Source organism: Lissotriton helveticus, chromosome 6, assembly GCF_964261635.1.
Source record: "Lissotriton helveticus chromosome 6, aLisHel1.1, whole genome shotgun sequence".
Taxonomy (NCBI): Eukaryota; Metazoa; Chordata; class Amphibia; order Caudata; family Salamandridae; genus Lissotriton; species Lissotriton helveticus.
Window position 1 is genome coordinate 1,863,414,320 of NC_136067.1, and position 25,061 is coordinate 1,863,439,380.

Genomic DNA, 25,061 nt, shown 5'->3' on the forward strand with positions numbered 1-25,061 from the left:
GCAGTACTCACCATTGCTGGAGCAGGTTTTACAGCACCCCCAAAATGTAAGTGTTACTCTGTACTGAAGAAGGACAAATATCTTGTAAAAGGGCCTAGAGATACACAACACTGGCTGTGCCAAGACTAGTGAGTATTGCTAAAAACTTTCAAACTAAAGTGAGTGTTATCAAGCATTTCATTAACCACAACGCATCTGGGTGAACTGAGTGCTGGTGTGTCAGGAAGTGTGCTCTCACTCACCCTTTTTGGAGTAGAAGCCACCCCTGGATTAGCAAGGGGGATCTATTGTGCTATTTTGTGCATTTGATTTCATATAGCTTCCAACTTGAAATCACAGTTTTCAAGATAGTTTCTTAAAGTATGTCAAAAATGTTCAGGATAACTTTTCGAGGGTGCAACATAACTTTAGCATCAGGGTATGCTACCCAAATGGAAATAGCATTTGACAGAGAAACAATATTTATTCCTGAAAGGATTCAGACAGATATGGTAACCTAGATGTTTAGATCTTCCTCCAACAGACCCACAGGCTCTAATATTACTGTAAACTAAAACACAACTCTTCTCCCAATGGAATGAAGTAAGGAACTGATCTCCCTAAAAAAAGAGCCAACACAAGAATTAAGCAATTTTAGATCTACTCAAGAGCATCTTTCTGCAGAGCATTCCTTGCCTTGCTGCAACATCAACTGGAATTTCAACAGGAAATTGGGGGGAGTGGTGTCTTGCTCCTAGCCCAAGAACTCCTATCACTCTAAAACTACTACAGCTTGGGAAACAGAGTGGCTTATAAACCTTTCCTAAAGGCCTTAAGGGTAGTGTTGGCTGGGAGGTTTGATGCCGCGCATTCCAAACCTTTGGAGTCACACACATTTACCACAGGATCAACTTTTCTGGACACAATGAACTTGACAAAGAAGGCCTGTAGTACTCTAAAATGCAGAGTAAGCTCTAGTGGTATCACATTATATGATACAAAAGAAAGGGCATCAACATATTCTGTGTTTGGGCCATGCAAAGTCTTAAAATCTAACCACATTTGGTGCCATGTATAGAAACCTGGGTTCTAATCTCTGGCCGATAGGAAGCAAATGAAGAATACAAAGAGCCAGGCAAATGAGCGCTTTTTGTCTTAGTCTCAAAAGCAATCTGTAAATGTGCACTCTTTGTAATCTTTGAGGTAATTGTTGTAAAGCACTGAGATACACCCTATTTTGCATAATCTAATAATGATAGCACCATTTGAGTGACAACTGCCATTCAATGAAATTAATTCAAATAGAGGAATATTCTCCAAAGTAGTCACGAATGGCAAAAAGAAAACTGAATTCACAGGATAATTAATTTGGGGTTCAAGTGTTAGATATTTGCCCATTAGTGGTTGCGGAAATCAACACTGTCAAGATACATGGTGGTGCCCTTGACCCTTGGGGTACCACGAGCATCTAGGAAGTACAGGTAAGCCTGCACAGGTTATTATGGGGTGCTCTTGCATTAGCTAAAATGAATATTTAATGAGAGACTCCTGCCTTTGTTTACTTTGAATTGGTGTTGCTGTGCAGTTCTTTTCCTTTTGTTTTCTGGGGTTCTTTTTCGTGGAGTGCCCTGGACCCACCCAGGGCACCCAGCTGCCTCCTGTTAGGGGCTGTGGGAAGAGCTCCAAGGCCCCTGTGGCCTTGCCACATCTCCATGCACACTTGACTCCAGTGTGCAAGAGCTGGAGCAAAACAAGGCAGCCAGGTTAATTTTCCAACAGTCCAGACACTGCCACATAACTCCCTAGATGAGAAAACTACATTGGCTGTCAGTAGAACAACAAACTCTTCAAGACTGGCAGCATTATTTTTAAATCCCGCTATGGTAAACGTCTAAACTTTATAGCAGCCCAATCCCAAAAACATACTCCCAATCGTAACTTAAGATCCATCCATATGAATATATTCAAATAGAAGAAATTGGGTGGCTCCAGGTTCTCAGTACTTGCTCCTCGCATCTGGAACTCCCCACCCTGAGATTAGAACTACCCCCAGTTATATAAGATTCAGGCAACTCTTAAAAACATGGCTCTTCAGACAAGCATATGACTATCATATAAATGGGCACTCCTTGGACCAAGTATGGGATTCCAACATGGATCTATCTAAATTTACTATCTCACCTTGCACCTGGTCGAACACCATCTTATTACCTTTATTATATCTATTAATCCACATAGGAAAAATGCTCCGTTCAAAAACAATCTGGCGTGAAATTGGAATCACGCTAAAATGGGCGAATTTTAGTCTTTACTTACAGCCACAGCTCCTACCCTGGTAGATTCCCTGCATATCCAGGCAGCAGATATTACAATCTGACTTGAATCTGCTAGCAATCATATTGCCCCATTCAAAAAAAATAAAGACTATGCGACCCCACGACGCCCAACGTTGGTTCTCTAACGAGCTAAAATTTTAAAAACTTGCATTACGGCAAGCCGTACGTAGGGGAGACATGATTATTCCTGGGATAAAAGAGCCTTTTACGTCACCTTGCTCAAAGATTATAAAAACGCAATTCTCCAGACAAAAGCGGATTACTTCTCTGCGAAGATCGTTAACTCTGCAAATAAGTCTGAAGAAATCTTTTCTATAGTTAACAAAATTACCAATCCAGACAGGATCATAGCTAAACCTGCCCCCTCACAATCTCTATGTGACTCGCTCAATTCCAACTTCATTGACAAAATCAACCTGATTAAAACTAGCATTCCGCCAGCTTCCTCTGTTAGAGCCTCTTCACCTCCTGGTAAAAATACACCTGTAGTTAACCAAATCCCCCTTATTTCAAAGGAAATCTTCTTTGGTCTTTTTAAAAAAGTCAGCTCTGGCTCTCCCACTGACTGCTGTCCTCGGCACATCCTTCGTGAGGCTTTCCTCACTTGCCCCGACCCCCCTCTATCACTACTCAACAACTCGCTGAAATCTGGTATTTTCCCTGACACTTTCAAAAGTGCTGAGATTATCCAAATTCTGAAAAAACCTAATGCGGATCCATTGGTGCTTAGTAATTACTGGCCCATCTCTTTGCTGCCCTATCTCGGGAAAATCCTAGAAGCTTATGTGGCAGACTGCGTGAGCTCCTTTATTGAACAATACCACTTTTTGGATTCCCATCAGGCTGGATTTAGGCCGGCACACTCAACAGAGTCTGTCATCTTCGCAGTCATGGATGAACTTAGAGGAGGGTTGGACAGAGGACTCTCCCAAGCCCTAGTACTCCTTGATCTGTCAGCTGCCTTTGACACGGTCGACCATGATATTCTGATCGACCGTGTTAGCAAGGCTGGAGACCAGGGCATGGCCTTGAGATGGATTTCCTCCTTCCTCACAAATCGTTTCCAAGCGGTTCGCATGGCGACTTTTTCATCCCAGAAAATGAAATTGACATGTGGGGTCCCTCAGGGGTCTTCCCTCTCGCCCTTTTTGTTCAATTTATACTTATTCCCCCTGATCTGGTCTCTTCGTGAGAGAAAGGTTGTCACTTTTAATTACGGCGATGACCTTCAGTTGGTAAATTTAGACAAACACTCCAGGTAACCAGGTTTAGGACGCACAACTAACTGTTTTGGCTGAGTTAACAATCACTGTGTAATAAGCAGTGCTCCAAAAGGGGGGAGAGGTTGGTTACCCAACAACTCCACACATACCCACATAAGTGCGTACAACACAAACTTAAAACAATTCCTCCCTGAGCACTAATAGGTAAACAAAACCCAATATGTAAAGTCCAACACTTAGTAATTTATTTCCCTTTATTATAATTCCATATGTTCCAGTTGTAGGTACCAAGTGAAACTCCTCCTCAGGAAGTCAGGCCCAATCCAATGCAGGGCCTTGAACACAGTGCACAGGGCTTTAAAAGCCACCCTCTATCTGACAGGGAGCCAGTGAAGTTTGGATATAGATTTAGAGATGGATGGATGTTTGGGAGTTTTGCACAACAACCGAGTGGCAGCATTCTGTAAGGTTTGTAACTTGTTAAGAACCTGATGATGGGCATTGAGATAAAGCTAACTGCAATAGTCGACCTTTGAAAGAACAAAAGAGGTGACAACTATATTCTGGAGATGGCCCGGTAAAAAAGGAAGGATTTTCTTGACCATTTTTAAGATGAAAATGCTCCAGATGTTACAGCAAACAGCTTGATCACTGTAAGAGTTTATTATTTATTAAAACGCAAGGTTCTTAACACATCTGACAGGTGAAGAAAGTGGACTAAGCTCCGAAGGCCACCAATCGGGGGAACAAAAAGAGGGCTGAGCTCCGAACACCAGTACCTCAGTTTGCACAGACTTCAATTTGAGACCATTCCTTGCCATCCAATGTCCCACACTTTCATACAGTTGCAGAATCTCTCCACCACTCCCCTGTCCTCTATAGCCAATGAAAAAGCAATTTATGTGTCAATAGCATATGACGTCAGTGCAAATCCAAATGATCTGATCAGATCAGCATGAGGAGTGACATAGATGTTAATAGAAGAGGACTGATAGATGACCCTTGGGGAATCCTACAAGGAAGAGAGAATAGTGGGGAGGAGAACCACCTTGACTGACTAATTGCACCCAGCCTGAAAGAAATGAATTCAGTAGCTCCTCTGCTGTTCCAGTTACACCAATCCCGCTCAACCGCTCCATCAGCAGCCCATGATTCACAGTATCAAACGCTGTTGATGGATCAAGCAGGATCAGTGCAGCCCGGCTACCCTGGTCAAGAGCAGTCTCCGTGGTGTGGCCAGCCCGAAACCCAAATTGTGTAGTGTTCAGGAGATTATTGTGCATTCAGCACCTTTTCAAACGTTTTAGCTGGCAGTGAGATCCGGGAGCCAGGCACCTCCCAAAACAGCAGGAAGACCGCATATAAGGAAATTAGGCAGACTATGCATACAATGTAAGTAGTTTCCAGCAGCAGCACACAGCTGAGCGGACTCGCTATGGGCACTTGTAAATAGGCCTCCCTAGGCAGGGGGCAGGCCCAGAGGCATGGATTCCTCGTGCTTTGGCGCAGCAAGCCCAAATACTTAAAATGAATGGACCCCCTGATCCCATCCCAGAAACCAAGAACCTACGGGTAAATGAGATATGAACTACCTGAAAGGTGAGCAAATTCAAAATTATAAACAGAGCAAAATTGGGATTACACCCAAAGCAACATGGCCCACATGCAGTGAGAACAAAGAGTCAGGCACCTCCCAAAACAGCAGGAAATCCTGCATACAAGGAAATTAGGCATGCAATGCATACGATGTAAGTAGTTTACAGCAGCTGTTGGTCAGGGGGCAAAAGTGGGCCAGTGGCACTTGGTTTGGAGAGACCCCACCTAGTCCTGTGGTCAGCTGGATTCAAAGTCCTTAGTCAATCTTGGCAGGGCATCAGGTGGCTTCTCTTTCCAGTTGCTCATTCTTCCACTGTCGTTGCATCCCAGGTCCCAGGGTGTTCTTTTTTTGTCTCTCCCTTGTGCAAGGATTTTTAAGTGGGGGTGGAAAGTTATAGATGCCAGGCACCCATAACCAATCCTAGGATGCCACCTCATCCTTCCACCCCATCTCAACCCTCCTCCTACACAGCATTCTTGGACAATCAAAACATTTTCTCTGACTGGAGCTTCTTCGAGGCCTTTGGTCCCACCTCTAGCTGACATCGCTGCCAGATCCCTTCCCACCCAATCTTTAAAGTTGTGCCCACTCCTGTGTAACCTCCATACTACATTGTTCCCTCCTTTGTTTAGTGGGCCTGGGCTAACCCAGCCCAGGTGCAGTGTGACAGCTAATTATCAGTTGTAGATTTCCCCACACCTCTTTCCTCTCTCAGGGAACTGCTCAATCACTGATAATTGCTCCCTTTCTGTGAGGAGGTCTTTGTTCCCCCTGATAGAGTTGCAGAGTAATTAACTTTACCCAGAGGATGGAACAAAAGCCTGGAAACTGATTATGAGTGGAGCCAAAGAAGTGATACAATTCTTAACGTCCCATCTGATGTATACATATGTTATTGGAACATGTCAAATCAAACTTGGTGTGCATGTTTTGGCACCTTGCAGGACTGTGTTGGCCTAAGTGGAGTGAAACTGCATTTTAAAGCAGACTTCCTCTATATGTATACAACAGAGCAATCTATGAATGCACACTAATATTATAAGGCCAGCCCCAGGTCAGTACTAATCCTTGCAGTCTCTCTTCTGGGCAGGGCCACCTGTGTGCAATTACTGGCTGCCCACAGTGGTAGTCTCACTGAGGAGTCGCTAGAACTGGCGCTTGACATAATGCTCTTTTTAATTCCTCAAATGCCAAGGTATGTTCTTGTGTCCAAGGGAGGACAGTCGAAGACGCTGCCTCCTGTGTTGTCAATTGGAGGTTCTCTTAACAGGACACAGACACAACATTTGACTGTAGCGAGACTGACAGGATATGAACTGACATTATTTCAACCACACATAGAGATCAGACGATGTAACATTCTGAACCCTGCTACACTTTTGCCCTCAAGTACAGTAAATGCACCACCACATGACTGTGTGGAAGTAATGAATATAGTGACGAAACCAAGACAAGACCTGACAGATATTGCACTTCCAGACCCTGACCTAACACTCTATGTAGATGGATCATGCATGAGAACGAGTGCAGGAGAGTTAGTAGCAGCATATGCCGTGACCACTGCTACTGAAGTCATAGAGACACAAAGAATAGACACACTGTCAGCACAAGCAGCAGAGCTCATCGCTCTGACACAAGCCTGCATAAGAGCTAAGTACTTAAGAGTGAACATTTATACAGATTCACAATATGCTTTTGGCGTAGTTCATGATTTCGGAGTACTGTGGAGGGAGAGAGGTTTCTTGACCTCTCATGGGGCCAAAATTCAGCACAGCCCGCTTATTCAGGCCCTGTTGGAAGCAATACATTTACCTGCAGCCATAGCTATCCTGAAATGCAAAGCTCACACCAAAGTTACAGACACCATTTCCCAGGGTAATGACCTGGCAGACCGAACTGCTAAACTTACAGCCCTGACAAAAAGTATGACAGTCAGGGATCCTTCTCAAGATGTACTCGACATACAGACACATGCCACTACAGATGAAATAAAGAAATGGACTGAACAAGGAGGGGTCCAGACTGACCAAGGTTGGATGACTAAGGGAAAAGGCACATGGTTTCTTCCAGATTCCATGGTACAAGTAATCATAAACACAACACATAGTCCAGCACACTTGGGAGAGAAGGCAATGTTATGTTATGTTATACAGGTTTTTTGTATAGCGTGCGGCTACTCGAAAGAGTGTCCCGACGCTTTAAATTGCACACTAATCTCATAACACAACAGGGAAAATGAACAGAAACAGAAAAAAGAGGAAAACTAATAGGACCTGAAACTAAGAAGTGAAAAGCCAAGTTTTAAGCCCCTTCCTAAAGGCCAACAAGTTGGGAGTGCTGCGCAGGGACACAGGCAGTTTGTTCCACAGCTGAGGCGCCAATAATTTAAAGGAGCGACCACCGATGCGAGCTCTCTTCACGCGGGGCACTACAGCAAGAAAAAAGGCTTCAGACCTAAGCGACCTGGCAGGAAGGTAAAAGGACAGCCTTTTCTGAAGATATTTTGCTCCGGAGGTGTGCAAGGCTTTGTGTGCCAGGGTGAGAGTTTTAAAAACTATCCGCTTCCGGACAGGAAGCCAGTGCAGAGCCTCCAAGAGGCCCGAGGCTCTGGCACGGCGGGATAGTCCAAAGATAGCACGTGCTGCCGAATTCTGAACAACCTGTAATCGTTGAAGCAGGTATTCTGGCAGGCCGAGATAGAGGACGTTGGAATAGTCTATTCTCGAGCCTATAATCGCCTGCACCGTGATCTTCCTGTGTTCCTCCGATAACAAGGGAAGGAACTTGCGAAGCATCCGGAGTAAGCCAAAACAGGTGCCAGTGAGACCGATTATCTGCGAGCGAAGTGTGAGGCCATTGTCGATCTTAATCCCAAGGTTTTTAGCTACCTGGGACGAACTTGCTGGTGGAAACATGTTCTCAGGCCACCACTCTTGCCAATCCGGGTCCGAACTGCACCCAAAAAAGAGGACCTCGGATTTATCCGAGTTGCACTTGAGGCTGTTATGATGGAACCACTGAAACACAGCCTCAAGGCAACCCTGGATCCTACCTCCATCGAAGTCCGCACCCCTCTCACAGGTGAAGAGGAGCTGGGTGTCATCGGCGTAAGAAACGATCTGGGCCCCGAAGGACTCCGCCAGAGCCGCCAGAGGGGTCATGAAGATATTGAATAGAGTTGGGCTCAGGACGGAGCCCTGAGGAACTCCGACACCCAATGGCGACATCTCGGCGGAGCAAGCAGAAGCCCAGACCGTTTGTCGCCGGCCTGCCAGGAAAGATCGAAACCACTGGAGCACCGTCCCTCGAAGACCGATCTCTGAGAGTCTAGCCAACAGATCCTCATGAGGGACGGTGTCAAAGGCCGCCGACAGGTCTAACATCACCAGCATCACTCTCCCACCCGAATCCAGCACCTCCTTTATCGCCTCCGAGACTTCCAGGAGGGCTGTTTCGGTGCTAAGATTGGCGCGGAAACCCGACTGGGTAGGGTGCAGCAGGTCGTGGGACTCCAGGTAATCGGCAAGCACCTTATGCACGTGCTTTTCAATGACCTTTGCAAAAGCCGGCAGGAGCGAGATAGGTCTATAATTCGCTAACACCTCCACATCCAGACCAGGCTTTTTTAGCAAGGGAATAATCATTGCCTGCTTCCAGGACTGGGGAACCACACCCTGTGCAAGAGAGCAGTTCAACAGGGGGTTCACGAGTGGATTAATGACCGCTGCCATTTTAGCCAGAAATTTTGCGGGGCAAGCATCCCGAGGGGAACCTGACTTTAGTCCCGCCATCAGGTCAAAAGAAGCTGACAGCGAGAGAGGAGGGAACGCTGCCAAGGCCACCCCGGCGTTCGGTCGGGTAACAACGGCATTCTCCGCCCGACCTGACACCTTAGGCTCCAGCACAAGGAAGGAGTCCTGGATGCGCTGGATCTTAGAGGTGAAAAAGTCCGCAATCGCCCTGACCCAAGGTACAGGAGGGGGGGTCTGGACAGGTGCTGCGCGAGAGGTTGTAAACTCCCGCACAATGGCGAAAAGCTCCTTACAGGAGTTGGACGCGGCTTCAATTTTTCTAGCGAAATAAGCCTTCTTCTCCGCGAGGATGTTCCGATGGTACGCTTTCGCCAGAGACCTGTAGGTGAGTTTCGCCGTCGCGTCGTATTTCACGCGCCATGCTCTTTCCGCTACCTTGCATTGCCGACGGGAGGCCGCCAATGCTTCCGTAAACCAAGGGGCAGAAGCACCTTTTCCGGGTTTGCGGAGAGGTCTCAGAGGAGCAAGATCATTAAGCCTCTCTGAGAGCCAGACCTGCAGACGCAATGATAGACAGCTTACAGAATATCTGGTTTAACAAGCACCTGCGTGCAGCAGCGAAACAGAAAGTACGAACATGTATGATCTGTTGCCAGTTCAATCCAGGTAAAGGCATCCCGGTGGAACAAGGCGGATTTCATCCTCCTGACCACCCTTTTGAGGTCCTCCAGATGGATTATATCCAAATGGACAGATGTAGAGGTTACAAGTATGTCTTGGTAGTTGTGTGTGCACTAACTAGATGGACAGAAGCGTATCCAGTTCCAGATTATACTGCTGTGACAACCGCCAGGCAATTGGTGCGTGAATTCTTTCCCAGATACGGATTGCCCGTGTCGTCTACTCAGACAATGGTCAGCCATTTTCCTCTGAATTAATGAAACAAGTGTCTCTTCTGTTAGGATATAATTGGAAGTTCCATTGTGTACGACACCCTGAAGCAGCAGGCCTTGTAGAAAGACATAATCAGACAATCAAGACGAAACTAGCAAAGATCTGTGCAGAAAAGGGTGTGGATTGGATGGTAGCCTTGCCGGTTGCCCTCTTTTACATGCGTATGGTAGCTCATTCCAGAACAGGCCTATCTCCGTATGAAGTAGTTTTCGGTAGACCGCCAAATATGTGGGGTACGCCTATGCCTAAGAAAATAACTGATGTTGACAGTAACATGCTGACAGATTACCTGGCTTCCTTGATGTCTGCACTACTCTCTTGTCGTTCACAGGTTGCTGCCGCCTTCCCTGACAACACCCAGGTCAAGGAACACGCCATAGTCCCTGGTGATTTCATCTTCGTGCGGAACTTTGATCGATCAAGCCCCCTTGAGCCGCGTTGCAAGGCGCCGAAGTTAGTGTTACTGACCACGAGGACAGCTATCAAGGTTGAAGGAAGAAAGGGATGGCTTCATGCCCATCATTGTAAACGGTACTTTGGACAATCTGGAACTTTGGTAAAGAATAAAGACATTAAAGACATTACAGACTTTGCGCCGCCTTTGCTAGAAAAGACTCCACAGCAAGAGTATAGGTCTAAGTTACGATATAGTAAGTCAGACGAAGTTTAATTGTTTAAGTCCACTAGGTGGTGAATCGGTTAGACTAGATTTCTGACATGTATAAGATCGCATACGAGAATAGTAAGAAGAGCAAAATGAAAGAGAAATACTGCAAGATATTACGTAGTAGATGTATCGTTTCTTTGATTATTCTTTTTTTTCTGTGCATCGTTATAATCTGTGTTAGTTTAATACTACATGTTTTCTTTCCTCCTATTGCCTCACATATGCACTCTTCCATTAACAACACCATAGAGCATACATTCAGTGAACTGCCACCCCATGAACTGTCATATCGACTTGCCCTGCGTAACAATACTTTCATTCGAATGTTACACCGTTCTCATCAGACCAGCAATGCGACTGATTGCTGGGTATGTGGCCAACTCCCACCTTATCAAAAGACGAAGGGAGTTCTTCCCTTTACCGTTCTCCCACAATGGTTCGTGCGGAGCATGGTTTGCCTTAATGACCTCACTAGACAGAAAGTCCATAGTTTACCAGGGTGACTGGATATATGGAAACTTGAATAAAGTAATGAATGAGGCATGTTTTCCAGGCGAAGACGGACTTCCCCAAAGGAAGGGAACCGATCTAGAAAATGAAGAGTACAAGCAAGGAAACGCATCCGTTAGTTTTATAATGCTGAATGTTCAGCCCATGCAAAATATAGGTCCACCGTTTATTTCAGTCCTACCGGTAAAAGGTGATTTGTGTGTTAGAAAGAAAGGCTCAGTACATATGGGACACAGCGAGTGCAAAGCTGTAGTAGAGTTTAACGATAATGGACAGTCTTCTTTCAAAGCATCACGCCATACCTATTTCATTTGCGGTCAGACAGCCTATGTACATCTGCCCTCAGACTGGTGTGGGAAATGTTATATAGCGTTCCTGCTGCCACCCGTCTTTCTGGCCCCATCCCATTACCATCGAAATTCACGACTAGAGCATGTTAGACAAAGGAGAGAGACTGATGTCTCAGAGATCGATCAGCCTGAAACAGCTTGGGAGCAATATACAGATTTCAACAAAGGATTCTTTTTCTTCATAGGTCCCGTCCAAAACAGTAAACTGATACGCAAGTTAACAAGAACTCTGGAAGCAGTTGTGAATGTGACTGCTTCTGCTCTGGCGAACTTGACCCAGGAGCAGTCTGCCATGAGACTTGTTGTTCTTCAGAACCGCCTTGTTCTTGACGTCATCCTGGCGGATAGGGGCGGGGCCTGTAGAGTGATCGGCTCCAGTTGCTGCGTTTTCATTCCTAATAACGCGCCATCTGTGTACGCAGCAATAACAAGGCTCCACAAGATTGCTCATGATATACATCAAGACCCAGGCACATGGACTTGGTCCAGTTGGCTCTGGGGTGTAATATCGGCTTGGGGATGGAAAGTGTTGTCGTTCCTAGGAATGATACTGCTTATGATATTCGGCTGCTGTCTCTGTCTGCAGTGTGGCCCGGCCATTTGCGGCCTGTGTGCGACTGCCTGTGTTCCACATCCACGTATACAAAGGATCAAAGATGAACAAATGATGCTGTATGATCAAATATACGGTCTCATGAATATAGATGTGTCCTGAAGGGTAAAGTAGGGGACAAGGAGGGAATGAGGAAAATGAAATTTTACATGACCAATATGTCCCCTGCGTGTACCCTATGTTTAATGTATGTGCATGTCACCCATGCATTTTCCCTTAGTGGCCTGAATAACGAGGCCTCTGCATTTACGTCCTGCATTAGGATGCCAGTCATCAAGTCTCCCATGTAAGAAACGTTCATTTTGCATTGAGGCCCATGTGTTTGCATTGTGCACTCTTAAATCAAAATGAACCCATTTTTGTGGCTCAGCCTGAGCCAGTCTCTGAATTAGGGTTTCATGACTCCAGACACTCTGAGAGCTGCAGTTACGTATCCCTGACCTCGCATACTTCTGGCTCAGCCGAAAGAGGCCCAGCACGGGGTGCCAAGACAGTATTTTGCACAACAGTTATCTGCTTGCTCTACAGAATCACATTCCTGCCTGGTGAAGAAGGTAAACAGAACCCGTCTGCAGAGATAGGGCCTAGCCTTTCTGTCTCCGTTTAAGTGAATTACAGAGCTTGCATCCGTATAAAGCCCACGGCCCCCACGCAATGAACGAAGAAATATATGCCCTCTCTGGCTCTTAGTGATGAGCGACCTTTGCTTCAGATAATACATCCCCGGACTCAAGATATCAGATAATACAAGACGTACTGATCGCCCTGACACTGAAGGCCTCCCTACTAGACTGAATGTCAGCTCCCCCCAGTTACACGTCAGTTGCACGTCATGATCAAGTTGCGCACACAAGTAGGGCAAAGTTCCAGCTGGCCATGCAACCCCCTCCATGTATCCACCCACCTATGACTCACCTATGACTCCTCAAATGCACGCCCACATTCTCTTATCTCTCTTTCTCTTGCTCTGCCTGGAGCGTTCCTCCCTATGTACAAGATTAAAAGTATAAATGTTGTACTCAGCAAATAAAGTTTAGAAGACCCTTCCTGAACCTTAGTGGTGATAGAACTGATTCTCCCCTAACTCGAGTTATGGAAATAAAGCCCTTTTGAATTGGACACCACGGACTCTGCCTCTCATTTAATGCATGACACTTTGTTTATTTATAGAAATTATGACAGGGTAATATTTTATTTACCACATCACATATACAGCTTGCACACAAGCGCATACGTTCACGTGTAACCAGTCCAGGGCATAATACCCTGTCTGCACCGCAGTGCCCTTATCGTAAAAGGCAGACAGTGGCAGCAAAGATGACCAGTCCAATTACCATGAAATGACCGTGAGTGAGACTCCGGTAGTGAGACTCACCCACAGTAATGGTCCAAAAACTGGGTGATCATAAATGAAAATCCTGGAGGACTAAATGGGTGGAATTCATTTGCAACACTCAGGAATCAGACCAGCTACAAAAATAAGCATACAACATTTAATGGTTATTTAAAACCCAATGCAACTGTGTAGTTAGATTTTTAATAAATGTTTAGAAAGTTACCTTTTCACTGCCTGAAGTACCTGGAGACTAATTTGCATTGGCTCTCCAGCTTCTCCTAGTCAGTAATTAGTCTTGAATAGGTGTGAAAAAGCTGGGAAACGCCTGCCAAAGCAAACAATGTGCTGACCTGAATGAGCAGAGAGGACTCCCCTTAACTCCACAGAATATGCAGGGTGGCGACTGTGGGACTCCTTTTAGACACTACATTGTCAAATCCAACAGATATGCTGGGTTCACAAATAACACTTGGGGCGCACTAGAAAGGAAGAGAACAGGATGCCAAGACAATTCTCGAGTATCTACTGTCTAGTTAGTAAAAGACCCTGTTTTTGTTCCATAAAAGACTTCTGTCTCAGTACCTGCTCAAATACTTCAAACTGGATTTTAGTTTTACATGTGGGAAGACACTAGGATTACCACTATACACTTCCCAAACCTATCCCCAGCCCCTACAGCTGAAGTTTAGTATGACCAGAGACTTTCGCCATCTTGGAAATGCCCTGGCACATTGCATTTTTTGCCTGTTTGCAGTAAAGCAAACAGGAACTACTGCAGACGTAGATAGGTCAGTGCCTGGAAACATTTATTATGCTATCTAATGAGGAACTAGGCACAGAGGAAATGCTGCAAAGGTGTGTAGGATTGGCCATGGGGAACTTATACATGATTGGCGAAGGAGGGTCCAGGAGTCACCCCACCCGCTAGTTGGGACCAGGCATAAATGGAGCATCTCCAGGCACCCACTTCATAACACTTCTGAACCTGTGGAAAACCAGAAGAGGACTGAATCTGCTGTCTGACAGACTACAGCCACGCTAATACTATCTAGGACGACAATACTGTCCCTCGAGCTTTTTTATTATTAGACCAAATGTTTCATTTTTATTATCATCAAAAAATCTTTTTATTGTATCAAATCATCATGTATACGTGATTTATGTGTTTAATCTTTTTTATCAATATAATTAAAAAATATTTTTATATCAGTATAGTCTTTTGTGTTATAGTTTGTGTATAATCTGTGTCTCTGACTAGCCAGTGTTTGTCCTTTGTATTTTTGGCCTGGGTTTATACCTTTGCATTCAAGCTCAACATGGACAAGATGGAAGTTATCATCTTTGGGAATAACACCTCTCTGTGGTACGACACATGGCAGCCTGCTGAACCCACCAATCCTCTGCCCAATAGACCACGCCCACAACCTCGGCATCATCCTGGACAGCAAGCTTTCCTTGAAGAAACAGATACAAAGTCTCATCCGCCTGCTTCCACACCCTAGGCATGCACCTCAAGATCTTCAGGTGGCTCCCAGTCAACACCAGAAGGATCGTCACGCAAGCCCTAGTCACCAGCAGGCTGGACTACGGGAACACACTTTATATATGACTGAACGTAAGCCTCCTGAAGAGACTACAAACAATACAAAACTCAGCGACCAGACTCCTCCTCCCCAGATGAACCCACATCACACCCCCCTCAAAAAGCTACACTTGCTCCCGATTCAGAAGAGATGCCAGTTCAAGATGTTGACTCACACTTACAAAGTCCTGCACAAATAAGGACCAGCTTACATCAACAAACGTTTGACCTTTCACCAACCAACCAACCAGACATAGGTGTCATAGGATCTGCCTCTCCCTTCCTCACTGACCCATCGGATCTGCTGAAGCAACAGCGGAGGACGCACATTCTCACAGCTGGCAGCCAAAGCTTGGAATGACCTTCCCCTACAATTCAGGACCACTCCGGAAGTTAAGGCAAGGACTCAAGACCTGGCTCGCGAAGCAAGCAGCAACTCCAGTGCATTGGGATCCTCACTGGTGATTTGCTGTGTTTTACAAATACTTGATTGATTGACTGACTATTTATGGAAAGTATCGAACAAGGTGAATGCTTTAATTGATAATAATAGAGATAGTTCGGCACACATGCCAAAATAATAATTAAGAAAAAAAGAAAAAATCTTACTACATTCTGATGTGGAATAATGATCCATGCAGGTGAAAAAGAATCTTCTAATAAAGAAGTATTTCAAAATGCTGGGAAATATATCAATTTGCATAACACCTGGTAATTTGACAAGCACAGCATTAAAATCTATTTTCATGTTCAAGTATATTGAAAATTATATAGAAGGCTCTTTATTTAGATTCACATAAGGAAGAAAGGAATTATTTTTGTTTTTGACAGAGAAGTGGGTTATATCATCTTGCATAGAAAATAATTGTAACTTTATCATGGCAAATTGCAGTTTGACCATAAAACATGTACATCATTAATGATCATATAGCTGGGTTATGTAAAAAGAGAGGGAGGCAGACTGGAGGGAAATTCAGCCTGCTGTCTGTCTCCATAGATTTTTATGCCTATAGGGTAGGGATTACTGGCATATTTTGACTCTTGACTGTGAGACACTGCTGAACAGCTCCCAGTGCAAGTGTTCTGAACCCCTAAAGATGGTGAAAGACTGTTTAACCCCAAATGGGCTATCTGACTTTTAAGTAAAGCTACAAAAATGTGGTAAAAGAAAGTGCACAGGTGGCTTAAAAGTTAGATGCCACATGTGGACTGCAGTTCAGATTTACATAACCCACATGCGTGACTATAAGCACATGACATCACACCTGCTACTGCATCCCTGAATGGCAGTAGCCAGCAAACTGCTGCAGCACATCAAAGCTGAATTACAAATGAAGAAAAAGCCTACTTTTAATTTCACTAAATTACTCCCAATTGTATCTCAGACTCCACAAGGAGTCAGTGTAATCTGGAACCATAAAATGTGAAAATTATTAAATCTGACATGTCCTTGCAGTGACAAGATCATAGGCTGAAGCAGTTTCTGCCTACTATAAAAGCCTGCTTAAAAATTAAAGTTATATTTTTCATATGTCGGCTTAGTGAGCAGCTATAGAAATCGTCAGAACCCTCAGTGCACTGCAGCAATGTTTACAAAAAAAAAAATTCATGTCTTGATGATGCTTTCTAGCTCAGAACTTCAGAGAAATAGAGGCTTACACAAATCCACAAAAGCCTCTTTAAGATGCCCCAAGACAACAGAATGAATTGTTTTATTTCGCTGGTAGTATTGCACCTAAGCGAAACTAAAAAAATGATAGGCCTCCCTACATCAGTCTCCCTAGAGAACGTATTAACTAAGAAGGCACTGAGTAACATTCAATTTATATGTGAACACATGCTATATTTGATTTTCTTCCAGTCATAATGGTCAGAAAACCTAGAAAGCAGTACCAAGGTTGTAAGAGTAGGTAAATTAAAAGTTAGTGATGCAGGATATTGCATTACTGGCATTGTTCTTGGGCATAAATATTTCAAGTTGGGTTAGCGACAAATGCTAACTGCTGGAGATGTCCAGAATCTTATTTCAACATGATCCATGTGTTAAGTAAATGTATGCCTCTCAATTCATAATGATGAAAAGTTTGGTCAAGAATGGATCAGAACTTTGGAAAGAGTATTCGAATAACAATGAACAAACGTGTTAGAAGGGCCATTATCTAAATGCTTATGGCCGACGAACAATCTTGAAAAATTCTGCTCATGCATATACCTCCAGATACCAGCAATTGAGCAGGGGTGTGTAATTTAATAAAATATCTACTTCTCTATTGGACAGGTTGCTTCTTAAATCTACTGTAACAAAATCCGCTTGTCCCTTTGGTGCCAGGTAGTGCGGCGACACATCATGGCTCATTATATAAGAGCTCTGATAATAGCCTCTCCGAATATGCCAGGGCTCAAGGTTTGATTAATAGCAATTCCTTTATTTTCTATATCAAAAATGGGGACAGTGGGGTCCAGCGTATGTGCCCTTTCAGGTCCTTTAAGCAAGAATGGATGCTGTTCCTCTACCGGAGGTGCCTAGTTAACTTAGGTACGGGAAACAACCGCCAACAAGTAAGTGGTGGTGGAGGGGTAATACTAGGAGGAAGAGAGATATGGGGATCCCACTTTTGCGGAACTAGGGTCCTCACACACCCAGCAAGTTTGGTGTCATGCTTCATCATCTGGACCTGCTCCTCATTGGGTCGGCGCTGCAAAACCCAACGGGCACCCGCAAAGGGGCTCTTTGACGGAGATTTTTTGTTCCTTTGCCGTATGATGAAGTGGGGTGGTGTGGCCCGTGAAGATGTAGATATGGTGAAGTGCAGTGAGTGCGTTAATAGAGGTTGGATATTCCAAATAATGTTTTATTCTGGTTGGTAATCCACCTCATTAAAAACGTGTAGAGTGGCAATTTCCCTATGGAGGGGAGTGTCAGTTGAAACTATGCTCATCTCTTAGGGTCGACATGTTTCTATCCTGCTGGTTGCTAAATACCGTGGTAATTCTTCAGGACCTATTATGTGAAAAGTGAAAATATCTACACTAAATGGTGCAGCTAATTGCTAACTACCATAGGACAAACACTACATCCGGTTGCTCCAGTGGTGCTCTTTGAAAACCTAGGCAGACAATATGCAAAAGGATTGTCAGTTCACATAAGTCCTCCTCTATGATATCGTGAATATCCCTATAATTGCATGCTGGTGACATGCAACCTCCTCATTTATTTATGGTAAATAACAGTGAGTAAAAGTGATTAAAATCCCTCTGGCATACTATACGCCATCATGGTACAACAGGTGGTGGTAAAATCTGGGTGTGATGATAAACCCTGAAAGCATTAAAAAGGAATGTAGTTGGAGGGTGTCCAACCACACACTTTGTTTGCCAATACAGTGGTAGCAGTTTTGGCTCTGGTGGAATGAGCTTGTTGACATTCCAGAGGCTACTTCTCTACCAATGCTTATCAGTTCTTGATGCAGAGCACAAACCATTAAGACATGGGTAACTTCTGCACTGCCTTGCCCTTATTTGTTCCCTCCTCAGAAAAGCCAACAAAGAGCAGATCGTACACCCAATGTTCCTTGATGTGATGAATATAAAAACTGAGCGCTCTTTTTGTGCCCAAACAATGGAGTCTCTCTACTTCTTTTGAGGGATGAGGCGGACCACAGAATGCCTGTAGTGTGATACTCTGTCTGAGGTCAAACGGTATTACCACTTTCGGCAGAAACTAATATTAGGTCCTCAGCACCAGCTTATCTGGGAAGGATATTGCATAGGGTGGTTGGACAGAAAACACCATGCGCCACCTCTGAGTGTAACTGCCATTCGTGGTCTGCTAGGCATTGGCAACTGTATTTGTCCACCCTGCCGTTTAGAGATCCTGCAAGGTAGGTTACCACCAGAAAAATTCCTTGGCAGTCCAGCCACTTCCAGAATCGTAGAGCCTCCTGGCATAGTACCCAAGAACCTACCCCGCCCTGTTAGTTGCAGTACCAGATGGCAGTGGTGGTGTCTGTGAGCACCTGCACAAGCCTTCCTCTGATGGTTTGTAGGAAGACCTTCAAAGCAAAGTGAAATTGCCTGCAACTAACTGATGTGGAGTCAAGCTTCTGCTGGCGAAGAGGTCTCCCTCTCTCTCACATGGCCTCCCCATCCCAGAAGAGATGAATCTGTCACCACTGTCAAAGCTGATTGGGGTAAGAAGAGTGGGCTGCTACAAAATCAATCATGGTCCAGAAGTCACCACTGCAAGTGTTTTGCAGTCTCATCTGAAATGTAGATGCAACCTGACAGATTCTCCTTGTGCTGTGCCCACTAGGACTTCATGTGCCATCTGGCATGTGTGACCAGCAGGATGCAAGAGGCTAGCTATCCAAACAGCCTTAGTTATCCACTTTTAGATCCAGAACAGAGACAGCAACATCAGAATCATAGCCCAAATGTTGAGGAGTCTCAGCTCTGGAGGAAACGCACAAAACTGTACTGTGTACAGAATGGATCCAATAAATGTGAACATCTATGAGGAGTCAGGTGTGACTTTGGCATGTGGTTAGAGAACCCCAACAATGTTAAAAAGTTCACTTTAGTCTGGAGGTGGTTGACCACTGCCTAGGGTGAGTCAGCCTTCAACAGCAATTCTTTAAGGTAAGGAAAAACTGGTACCCACGACGTCCCAAGATGTGCGGCAATCACCGCCATAACTATTGTGAACCCCGGGAGGCACTGACGAGGCCAAAAGTAAGCAATGTGAACTTGAAATGCTCCTGGCCCAATGTGAGCCTCAGAAAGTGCCTGTGGGCCTGCAAACAGGAATATGGAAAGAAGTGTTTTTAGGTCCAGTCTCCAGGGTCGATGGCAGGCAGGACCTGGGCTAGCATAAGCATCTTGATTATTTTTACAGGAAGGTGTAGAGAGGTCACAGAACTAGGATAGGACGATGGTCTCCATCTTTCCTCAGCATAAGAAAGTAGGAGCAGTAGCACCCGGTTCCTACTTTTGAGGTCGGATCCCTCTCTATTGCCCCTTTGGCCAAAAGTGCATGCACCTCTAGTGACGGACATGTGGTCCTGCATCAACTATTCTGATGGTTGTGGATGGTACAGCTAGGTTGAAAGAAATTGGAGGGCGCAGCCCAAATTGACTATTTGAAGGACCCACTTGTCTGACATAACAGATAGCCTCCCTTGGAGAAAATGCAGACTCCTTACCCCAAAAGGCTGGCTGTGTGCTGTAAAGGACACACTAAAGAGGTTTTGCTGTAAAGGACACACTAAAGAGGTTTTGCATCTACAGAAGCTGGAGGGATGGGGACTAAGCCGGCCTAGTGTCCGTTATTTTGTCAGCCATGGCCACAGCCAGGAAAAGAGTGGGAGACCTGTGGGCTGGCAGAAGGGGACAGACATTGTCGGTATTAGAAACCCCTACTATAGGCTTGTAGAAGGTGAAATAGTTCATGGAACTGTCAAAAGCGGGAAAACAGCCCAAACTATGTGCTGTGGCCCTGCTTTCCTTGAAACATTCAAGAGCTGAGTCCACTTTGTCGCCAAAAATGCAAAAGACATCTATTGGCATGTCCATTAGGGACACTTGGACATCCCTAGAGAAGACCATAGACTTCATCCAGGTGTGGCGCCACACTCATGTCAATCAGCTAATATAAGCAGTTGGTAGTGTAAAAGCCAGAGCAGATCATAAATGTTGCCGCATCACAGACATCTTGGATAGCTTGGGTCAGGTATGCCCAGAGCTCCTCTGACGGGCTGGCAAAACTTAGGCCATCATGTCCCATCAGGCATGAGACAGAGGCCTAGAAGACAGCTGGCATTTAAAGACTGCAAAGCAAGGATCGGCGATAAGAAGATGCACATGGCAAAGGTCTCTATCTATTGCGACTCACGATCAGGTAGGGTGGTGGGGAAGGTGTTAGGATTAATTTCAATGGTGAACTCCTATATCACCGGCCTCTCTGGTGTGGGGTGTTGAGTAAGGAAGTCAGGGACACCAGGTGCTGGTCGAAGTTGACGAGTCACCTGCCTATTAATTGGTGGTCGCCAACATGTTTTCGCCCAAGAAGGTTTCCATGAAGACTTTGATAAATGGCAATAAAGAGTCTGTAGGTTCTTGACCAGGTTGGAGTACTTCTGTAAGAACATTAGCCTTCACATCCATAGAAGGTAGTTGTAGGTTCAGTACTTCGGCCGCCCTTCACGCTATGAAAAGGGCTTTCTGTGGTGTCAGAGCAGGGAGGAGAAATGTGGCAAGAATCTGGGAAGTATCAGGCCACTGGAATCTTGCAATTCCTAATACAAATTTTTTCATCATATTGGTGAACAAAATCATCCCCTTCATGAAAACTGTAATTGTCCAACTAAGTGCCAAAAATGTTGTATCAAGTCTGAACTCCCTTACCGAGTGGTAAGGGCAAGGTATTCGAATCTGAGCCGTTGAAGGCTGGCCACGCTTGAGTGGGATCAGGGTGCGGTCAAGATCAGGGTGGATTCTGTTCTGAATCTGAGAGCACAACGTATTGAGAATCCTTCTTCAGCATCGGCAGTGATGGAAAGTGAACCGGTGCAGCAAGTGGTTATGAACCTGAAGTGAGTTCAAGGGGCACAGACTTTACCGAGGGTAGACCCACTGACAAACATCTGATTGAAAGACCCTGTGGATCCTTGAGACCCAAAGGTATGCCAGTGTTAACCTGTAAAGTGCTGAAAATGCACAGCATGGCATCTATAATGGCCTCCATTTACTGCGTTATCACAGATAGACACAGAAATTTGGGGTGCATCGGAACCAGGCTCAGAATCCGATTAAGAGCGTGACCAGATGGCATATTCATGCTCTGGAGTTAAAGAGTGGTGGGAATATGAAGATTCCCAATTATATTTCATATGCTTCTTCTTGACTTATGCAAAGATTCTGACCGCAGTGAACATCTTGCGGGACTGTCTTTGAGAGCGAAAATGAGACATTCCTTTTGACCCCAACCAGTCACGTTGAGTATTCCAATCTTTGGCGACATAAAGCTTCACCTCTCAGTCCCAAATAGTCTTTGGTTCATCTATGGACAGTCATCACAGGCCATGGAGTCATGTTCTGATCCCAGGCACCCGACATAAGTGGTGAGGATCTGTCACAGAAATTAGTGACAGTCCCTGCACGGTTTGAACCCTGTAGTCTAGGGAGGTGACATCTTTCCTTGCTAACAGGAAACAAAATTGTATTTCTTTCAAGAAAAGCCTTGAAAGGAATAAGGAGTAGCTGTGGATTCATGTCTAAAATCGAAGAAAGAAATGACTTAAGCGTGCACGGGTGGCTCTTATTAAATGCTGCTCCACTCTTCACTCCTGGATTGAAACGAAATTGGTGAAGAGCCACATAAAGCCCACATGAGTGTTACTTTAAAGTTTCCGGATCTAGTCTGACGCCTTGAAAATATTCACAATTGTTTACTGATCCCAATTTATCGGCATAAAGCACTCTAAAACAGAAACAGCTGTGTGGCAAGCCATCACTTATGACTTATGTTATTCTCTCTTTAGCCAACAGGAAAAGGAAATAATAAATCCGCTTTCTTTCATTACATTTGCATAAAGCAATTTTTTTTAAAAGGCCAGCCCCTACTGAGTTCTTCAACACCTGAGGTCACCAATAGAGGCCAACTCAGTGTCATCCACAAACTGAGGCATAGGAATGCCAAGTTCCACAAAAATCTGCTTTATTTGAAGGTCAAATAACATGGTAGAAAACAGTTTACTAAGAAATAAACCATGGGACATAAGATCGATGGCTGACTTGCTTTTCCTATGCTGCTTAGTTCCATCCATCAGCATCATTCCCTCAATCTTAAGAACTGAGCGGCTGAAAAATGTAAGGTATCGAGGACAAATGGTCTTGTGGCTTGCGCTTTCACCTTTCTTGGGGTTACTCACACCACTGGAGTAGGGTCAGTGCTCGTTACTTCTACATTGGAGAAGGAGTATCCCTGCCTCACTGATGTGGTGCTTGAGTCAATGTCAATGTCTGGTAGCCTAGTATCGGTACTCACCTCTTGACCCATTTATTCCATGAATGAAATCCTCGGGGAATAAAAGCCATTAGTCTGGATGTTAGCCCGGCAGGTTAGGCGTGACCACATAACAGTGGTAGCCTTCTTAGTACAATGGGGCCGGTTGTGATCCTCACGGAAGGGAGGATCAAAGGGAAGGGGTAAAGTTGTACGTAGTATGCACAGGGATGAGGATGCACATCCGCGTTTGATGCAAAATGCTACAGAACATGCAAAGTTGTGTTGAACTACTACTAATACAGTCAACATGCCACCACTAGGAGGTCAGTACCTACCAGTTGGCAAAGGGAAAGAACATGCCATAGAAATATAGACAAATTGGCTTTTCAAAATCAAAAGTTTGGGGGTCACATGATGAAATAAAAACATCATTTGGAAAATGGAGAAACCAGAAGTGTCCATTATCTTTACTGGCATTTTGTATCATTGAGCTACGTGATATTTTTCCATCCTTCATCAGGCAGCATTGCAACAGGTAAGATCTGTGGCATAAGATTTAAAGGAAACTATACTGCAGCATACGTGCAAATAAAAAGCATAATTTAGGTTTCAGGTGCACAAACGTGTATATTGTGAAAATAAAATTTAGAAAGAATATGATAACAACGGCCCTCGATAAACACCCAGGAATCTATCATACACAATATTTCATGAGCTCGCCTGCCTAAAACTCCATAATATCTTCATAATTTACACCAGTGGCTCCTTTCCTATAATGATTGCTATTCTTATCCGAAAAAGGCACTCCCAGCTCCATAACCTTTGACCTCTGCCCCATCGCCTATAAATCAGTGGACCAATAGCCAGGTCTTGTCCTTACATTACCTGTTTCCAGTTTGGGTTCACTGGTTTCCGGAGCCGGGCTGGGATTTGTGGCCCATTTTGGAGTCGGACTGCAGCCTCACTGGTGGGTTTTATGGAAGCTATTACTACTGATAGATTAACTTCACGGCTTTGATGATACATGGCTAATACGCGCTGGAAACGGCCTTTTTTCCTTCCAAAATGGGAAGTGGAGACGAGGCTCCACGTGACGGTGATGCATTATACGCCACAGACTGCAAGTAATAGACAACAGGGAGCAGCGGTGTAATACTTGTAATATTTTAACATCCCTTGTCAAAGGAAGCGGCCTTTCACCAGAAGCAGGTTGTTTTGGAACTGTAAGAAGTGTTTCTTTTGCGATGAACGAGAGCTCGAAGCTTGCTGGCAGGCAGGATGTGAAGCCAAAAACATAACAAGAAGCACCTAGCTCGGTCAGCCGGTTCCACTGAAGGGCGGCAATGCTTTTAGAAAGATTAATTTCCTGGACACAGAAGAACATGGCGGATGCAACCCAGTGCACAGAATGGCGACGGCGACCTAATTCCATCACGTTTAATGGGAATGAGCCCGTGATGGGAAGTCTGCTCAAAAACAGCGGTGTATCCCCTGTAAAAAGACAGACCAGGGATTCTGTGTGCTGGAAGTCCAAGCGTAACGCTTGCGCACTCATTTCTCCTCGTCGCCTTCTCCAATGGCCAACAATCTGATCATAGGAAATACTACGCAACCTCAACAGCCAGAGTTTGCAATCAACACACCAATTTGCCACCCGTAAACTCCCTAGTGCATTTTGCTCAATTGCCCAGAAAACCTACACACCCACAATACAATATGTTGCAAAACACAGTGACCACCAACCCATTTGAAATGGCTACAAGGGCAAAGCTGTTATGTAATGCTACAAACCACTTGTGAAGGCACACTCATTCATGCTCTCTCTTGGCGCTATAAAGGGGTTGACTATAGCAATTGTTACAAGGGATGGCAAAAGCAAGAAGAGAATCCACAGGAATAAGGCCTGCTGTCCAAAAAAAAGACTGACTGTTTTTTTCTTTAACGGTAACATGAAAACTATTTTCTCATGTGGAGGCAAAACACATAGTGCAGAAGGGCCACCAGTAGACAAGGACTTGATTGGCCCACTGCTCCCCACTCATGCTTTTATCCCTCCTAGCCACATGGTCCATGCCATCCTGGATATGCCATTGACTGCATAATTCGATTTGATTATGTGAAAACCAGGAAGTATATTAATCCCTTCCCAGTTCTTCT

The 25,061-nt window shown here is 44.8% G+C and overlaps 1 protein-coding gene across 2 annotated transcripts in view; it reads right to left on the reverse strand.

Moving 5' to 3' along the window:
• The window catches only part of GPATCH2 (G-patch domain containing 2), a 657,478-nt gene that overhangs the window by 463,866 nt on the left and 168,551 nt on the right, over positions 1 to 25,061 (reverse strand). The window lies entirely within an intron of this gene.